Source organism: Peromyscus leucopus, chromosome 10 (genome assembly GCF_004664715.2).
Source record: "Peromyscus leucopus breed LL Stock chromosome 10, UCI_PerLeu_2.1, whole genome shotgun sequence".
In the NCBI taxonomy this organism is placed as follows: domain Eukaryota; kingdom Metazoa; phylum Chordata; class Mammalia; order Rodentia; family Cricetidae; genus Peromyscus; species Peromyscus leucopus.
This window is the reverse complement of record NC_051071.1, coordinates 27659652-27666699: the sequence shown is the minus strand read 5'-3', so window position 1 is coordinate 27666699 and position 7048 is coordinate 27659652. Positions and strand designations below refer to the sequence as shown.

Sequence of the window (7048 nt, the reverse complement as noted above, 5' to 3'; positions counted from 1 at the left end):
GAAAGCGGGTGCTGACATTCATTCAGATACAGGGAAGATGCTCACCACAGGACACCCAGAAAGAGAACCACCCTCTGCTTTTTACCTGTGGTTGAGTGGACAAACACAGTAACAATTTTCACCTGCAGTGGAAGGCTGGACTCCCTGGGGAAATTGTCCTTGGATCATGCCTCACCTCCTACTGAGAAATGTTAATAGAGCTATTATCACCACAGACTTAGCTGTCACTTTACTGTCTTGTTTATTTGGTTTCCATGACAGTCAGGCCAAAGTTGTTCATACTCCTAGATAGAGATGAGATGATCCGGTCCTACCTAGAAGAGAAAGCCCTATAATGCTTGATTCCACCCCTCTGGCTCTTGTATTTTTTTTTTTTTTCTGCCCCATCTTCCAGGCTGTTCCCTGAGCCTTGGAAGGGCTGATATATGTACGATCCTTTTCTGAGCACTGGGCGACCAAGTTACCATAATAATTTATTTTCAGTAGTTTAGCCAGTTTATAAGTCTTCACCAGTAACTGCTGCCTATAGTAAGAAGATTCCCTCCAAAGACAAGGGAATAGTCTTTTGGGGAGACCACCAGAGATGACCGCTCAGAAAACAGCCAATTGAAAGTTTATTCCAGCCGGCCAGGACTACACTCAGGTATTTGAGATCCAAGTATTTAGGGTAAGGGGTTTTTAAAGGCAAAAACCACATCTTGCTCAGCAGCTATGGTGTGTGTGTGTGTGTGTGTGTGTGTGTGTGTGTGTGTGTATGCAAATGCAAGCAGTTTAACAGAAGCTAAGATACATGGTTAGCTGGAGGAGGAGGAGGAGGTTTCTATTCAGTCTGGGACTCTAGCCTATGGAGTAGAGTGCCACCCAGATTTAGAGCTGGTCTTCATTTCTCAGTTAAACATTTTATAAACATCTTCACAGGCACACAAAGCAGGGTATTTCCATGAGGATTTTAAACCCAGTCAAGTTGACCATGAAGAGTAACAATCACACTAGGGAAAAATTATCCTGTAGCAGTTCACACAGCACCATTTGGTACAACTAAAGCCAGCTAGCAGGTAGAGAGCTTCTAGCTCAATCCCAGCTGGATTTCTCTGTGTCCTATAACAAAAGCACATGGTATCTTCAGAAAATGAGGTCTTACATCAAGCTCTAGAATTCAAGCAATAACAGTGGCAATCACTTTTATGATTTGTGTGACCTCAGGGGCTTCCCTTGCAATAAGGCAAAGAGGTAGCATGTTCCTGGCATGGGGATTTTATTTTACAACTGATAGATTTGGGGTGTGCTCTTCCCTGCCTATAAAGAATATTTCTTTTTAAATCTTTACTGTTTTTATTTTTTGACAATGCTTGGAAGTAGGGAATAGCACTATTTACTTCTTGCTTAAAAGTCCTTCCAAGTTCAAATTCAGAGGCAGAATATTCTGCTTGTTGTGGTTTCCTGTAGCTGGGCCATTATGGAGACCCCATCCCATACTGACTCATGAGTTTTTCCATTCTGTCTTAATCAGACTCAAGGAGTATCTTCTATCACTGTCCCTCACTTATCCTCCTTTGCTGTCTTATTCTCCCATAGGTTACTGTTAGGTCTCAGGAAGTCCATATAGCCAGAAATGAGCTCAAGTTGGACTATAGAAGCATTTCTGGCAGTTAAATAAAAGCCAGGATTCCTCAGGAACTTGTTTATTACCCTTATCTTTGGCCAAAGAGACATATAGTTGCTTGAAGTGCATATCAGCATTAATACCCATGCTGGCCTCCAGTCTCCCTCAGTCCCTATCCACAAACACCTGCTATGCATTTCAAAGGCCACACTATCCTCCTGGCCCCTCTTTCTTGTAACTTGTTTTTCTGTCTCACCAGCCAGTTCCCAAATAATGACATGGAGACTTTTTTTTTTTTTTTTTTTTTTTTGGTTTTTCGAGACAGGGTTTTTCTGTGTAGCTTTGCGCCTTTCCTGGAACTCACTTGGTAGCCCAGGCTGGCCTCGAACTCACAGAGATCCACCCGCCTCTGCCTCCCGAGTGCTGGGATTAAAGGCATGCGCCACCACCGCCTGGCCAAGACTTCTTATTAATTATGGAAACTCAGCCTTTAGCTTAGACATGTTCCTATCTAGCTCTTATAACTTGAACTAACTCATTTCTATTAATCTACATTCTATCACGTGGCATTATCTCTCTTCCATCTTGCACCTCCTGTTTCCTCTCCGTATCTCCTAGCATCTCTCACATTCCCAGATACCTCCTTTTCTTCCCAGAAATCCCTCCTGCCTAGCTATTGGCTGCTCGGTTTTTTATTACACCAATCACAGCAATACATCTTTACAATGTACAAATATCCCACTGCACCCTCCCTCAGCTACTCACATCCTTCTAATAAACCACTCTTCTTTACTATTTGCTTTCTTGCTCTCTTGCTATTACGCTATTCTCTATCCTCTTGCTTTTCCCTATCTTTTGCCATCTCCACTATTCTTCTCTCCTGCTTGCCCAGCCCCAATCATGTCCAGTCTGCTTCCTTTTCTCTCTGCTCTGGACTCTTCCAGAGGCCTCTGGATATGTTTTTTTCTTATTCACAAAACCTTCCCCCTAATAATGGAATAGCCACTTCAGCGGTTTCTCCACTGCTCCCCCTGGCACACCAGTTCCAAGTCTATGGATCCCAGGAAGGGCTCTTCAACATAGCTAGGATTGCTGCTCACTTTCTTCTTTACCCCTCCCCCACCATGCTGACCGTAAGCAGCAGAAAGCCAATATTACTACCAATGAGGATCCTGGACTCATTTACAGGAGCATGAGTGAGAGGTTACAGACAGGAGTGTTGGGTCCTCCAAACCATCTGTTCCCACCTTCTGATGGATGATGACAGAAACTGCATCCCAAAGCCCCGCTTTCCTTCGACCACTCACTGTTCTTGTAAGGAGGAGGTAAGGGTTAGGGTCCTATGATCCCTCACCGCCTCCCAAAGGGGGCTGTAAACAGGGCTATTCTCATTAGCACAGATCTAGCTATCACTTATTAATATTGCTTATTTTCTTGCCATGGCTATGGAGTTCTCTCTGCTGGCAGATGAGGATAAGATGATCCCCATGTGCTTCTTGGGGAACGCTGTGTTACAATACTTTGTTTTCCTTGAACACAGGCCTGTGGCTTAAAGAAGAATTAGCTCAAAACAAAAGCAAGACCTCAGCTCCTGGAGCAAGTAGGCTTGCCCACTGATCTGTGATAGTGTATGTAGCCTGACCTCTTAAGGTAGTTCACATGTGAGCATGAGGACTAAGTGTACTTAGACAAAGTGGGCTGGAGGACCTTAAACACCACAACCATATGATGTATACCTATTGTTTACAGAACACATGGGAATCTCCATCACTCGGACTGGATGCTCAGTGTTGGTAGATTATAGCTCAGGACTCTAATGCCCATTCTCCTGGCCCCATGGTTCAGGACCCCAGAGAGGTCTTCTTTACAGCTCCTATTTGAAGGACTAACCACAGTGGTGCCCTTTCTTGCCTAGATGTCACAAAGGTTTGTGGACTGTGCTGCCTCAGTTACCTTCACAGGTGGCAGAAGCTTCAAGTTGGAGATGTGCCTGGATAAGAAGGATGACAACTTCTAATATCCTTCTGTTCATAAATCATGAGATGGGAAAAGAGGGCTGTATTGGTTAGGGGTTTTTGTTTGTTTGTTTGTTAACTTCACAACATGTTAAGGTCATCTGGAAAAGAGGAATCTCAGTTAGGATTACATCTGATTGCCTATAGACAAATGATGCCTTTGCCACTCCTGGGGAAGTCATCCTGGGAGGTGTAACAAAGGGAGCTGAATCTGAGTCTGCAAGCAAGCCAGTACATAGTGTTCCTCTGTGGCTTCTGCTTCTACACCTACCTCCAGATTCTTACACCGATTTCCCTTCAAGATAGACTGCAAAGTGTTTAACATGAAATAAACCCTTTCCACTCACAAGTAGGTTTGTGTCAGTTTTTATAACAGGATTAGAACATTTAGCCAGAAGGAACTAGATGGGTTGAGGAGAACAGACTCAGATTTTTCAAGGTCCACTTATGGAATCTGGACTGTCCGTCCAGGGTGATGGGGAATGAATAGATGTACACCTGTAATACTGTGCTTAAAATCACATCCTTAAACTCTACCTCAGTGGGAGCACAGATTGGAAATCTGGGACATGGAGACAAAGCAATCTTCCCTAGATAAGACAGATAGACTCACAATCTAGAAATCATTGAATGCTGCCTCTTCTTTATGTGTGTCATGGAGGAGACAGGAAATGAGTACTGAATGATTTAGTGAGATTAAATGCGGCCTAAATTGCCAAGATGGAAGCTCCAGGAAACATGACATCAGATGGCCATGGATACTGAGTGTGAGAAGCTAAGGGTTCATGAAGGATACAGATGCGTCAGACAGAGGCAGATAGAGGGACATAAATATACGGATACTTGGCTGTGAGATAGACACTTCAATCGGTAAAGCCTGTAGCTGTGAGTTTGATCCCTGGGACACACACTATGGAAAAAGAAGCAACTCTTGCAGGTTGTCCTCTGACCTGCACACAGTTGACAGGTACCCTGCCCCAGACACACAACAATGCAATAAATTTGTAAGGGAATATAGAGATAGCCCTTTGCTAGATATAATAGTTAATTAAGTATGTTCTATGTATAGGCCTACGCATGAGCATACATCCTTCCATTTGCTGCCTCCTACATTTGACTCTTATTATTAAACTTTGTAAAGAACTTTAACACATGCTGTCTAATGGTTACTTTTCAGGGATGGCTGTTTTTATTCAAATGCCTTTTTTCACATTGTTGATACGTTTGGTATTTCTCCTTGGAAATATTTATAAACCAGGTTGTTGAATCATCCTGAACCCCGCTTAACTGAGTCTATTCTCTCGACTGTTATAATATGGCTTCTATCACAGCTGCCATTACTAATATGCTAATAGGAGTGCTTACATGAGTCCTCAGAGACTCTCCTAATACTTCAGTGATTTACAAAACTCCACCCCCAAAGCATTTTTCTTTACAAGTTAATGGCAAACATGTTGATCCTGTATAGTTCAGAAAGCATCTTTTTCAAAAGGAGGCATTTTTCTCACATAAGCAAAAATGTCATGCATGATAAAGTTGTAAATAACTCCTCCTTGATATTGTCTAAGGTCTAGTCTAGTTTTATTTATTTATTTATTTATTCATTCATTCATTCATTCATTTATAAAGAATAAGATTCTTTATTGGAAATCAGCCAACTGTTCAAGGCCCAGACCCTGGTGGGCAGCTCTTCTACCTCTGCCTTGGCTGCTCCACTCACCCCTTAGCCACAGTGAGAGGAATGGAAAATAAGAAGCCGAAAGGGCCTCTGAGGGGGAAAGCTGCCCAGATGTGTGCTAAGTGCAGCCCAGCAGTGGCTGGAGTGACAGCGCAGGCTCCTCCCTATAAATTAAATCCCTGCAGCCGCAGCTGTCGGAGAGGCATACTTGTAGAAGGAAGGTCAGTGCGGCACAGGACCACCGGGCAGCATCTCTGACTCCGGGCCAAGGAATGGACCAAAAGTACAGAGGTCAGGGAGAGAGAGGCACACTGGCAGAAGGAGGCTTTGGTCCCGGGCGAAAAGTTGGCCCAGTTTTGATGGCTGTGGGGAAGGAATGTATTAGTAAGCCCAGAAAGAAAGAGGCAATCGTCGGGCACTGCCAGAGGTGACAAGATAGGTTGGACCCTACCCTGGCAGAGGGGAGCTTAGAGATCCAGGGGCTCTCTAAGGGGAATGTCACTGATAAAACTTATATATACATATATATTAACCATTCATGGAGGGCAGGGGCAGGGGGGATGTCTGATCAGAGGATCTGGCGTGCCATCTCATAGCCGGTCATGCCTGCCTGAGATGCTCTACGGCTGGTGCCCATCTGAAGTCCGATCACATTCTTGCCCTCTTGCAACTGGTTGTCCGAGAAGTTCCGAGGGTTCTCCTTGGACTTCTTAGGAAACCAGTTGGGATCCCCAGAGAACAGCCCATCATCCCTGGCTACTGCCAGCCCACCCAGGTTCATTAGCGTCCGCTGCACACAAGCCATGTTCTTTCCTTCCCAGAGATCCACAGTTTGAAAGATGTCAGTGGTGTTAATGCCTTAGCTCTAAGCAGCCTGCAGGAACTGAGAGATCTGCTCCATCTGCTTAAAGGCCATAGTAGAGGCCTGAATCTTCTTTACTAGGGCCTGCCCCTCAGGGTATAGTGAATTAATGAGCTCACACAGTACCGTGCCATCCTTGAGCCAGTTCTGAAAGTTCTTACGCCCGGGCTGGGGCTGGCCCACCTCCTTGCGGCACTGAGTAGTAATCCACTGGATCAGGATCTGCTCCAGATCCGCATCTTATTGCTTCTCAATCTTCTGCTGCACCTCTCAGCTCAGGTCGTATGAAGGTCCCCAGTTGGCCATTCTGACAGCTGTGGTGACAGTGAAGAGCGTCCAAGCGGGCTGGGTAAGTGCACACGCACGTCTGGGGCTGCAGTGGTGAGTGGAGCTCCCAGTCTAGTTTTAAATAACATCCCAAGGCTGGAGAGATGGCTCAGTGGTTAAGAACCCTCATTGATCTTACAGTGGACTGGGTTCAGTTCCCAGCATCCCTATCAGTTCGCTCAAACCCATCTCTAACTCCAGTTCCCAGAGATTCGATGCCCTCCTTTTGGTCTCCATGGATACTGAATGTTCATGATGCACATACATAAACTCAAGCACACATAAACATTTAAAAAAATTTTTTTCCAATACCAGATTTCTCTGTATAATAGCTCAGGCTATCCTGGAACTTTCTTTGTAGATTAGATTGGCCTTGAACTCATAGAGATCTTCCTGCGTCTTCTGTCTGCTGGGACTAAAGGGGTGCTTTACCACCACCAGCTTAAAATAAATCGTAAATATCTCCTCTAAAAATCTCAAACTTCATTGTTCAAACTGAAGTAATCACAGTCTTAGCCTATTGTCACTTCCATAAGCTGCCAGAGAGTCAGCCCTCTCTTGAT

The 7048-nt window shown here is 44.6% G+C and overlaps 1 pseudogene; it reads right to left on the bottom strand.

The window, feature by feature from the left end:
* Positions 1 to 5849: 5849 nt before the first annotated feature.
* Positions 5850 to 6464, bottom strand: LOC114708337 (annotated as a pseudogene).
* Positions 6465 to 7048: the final 584 nt, after the last annotated feature.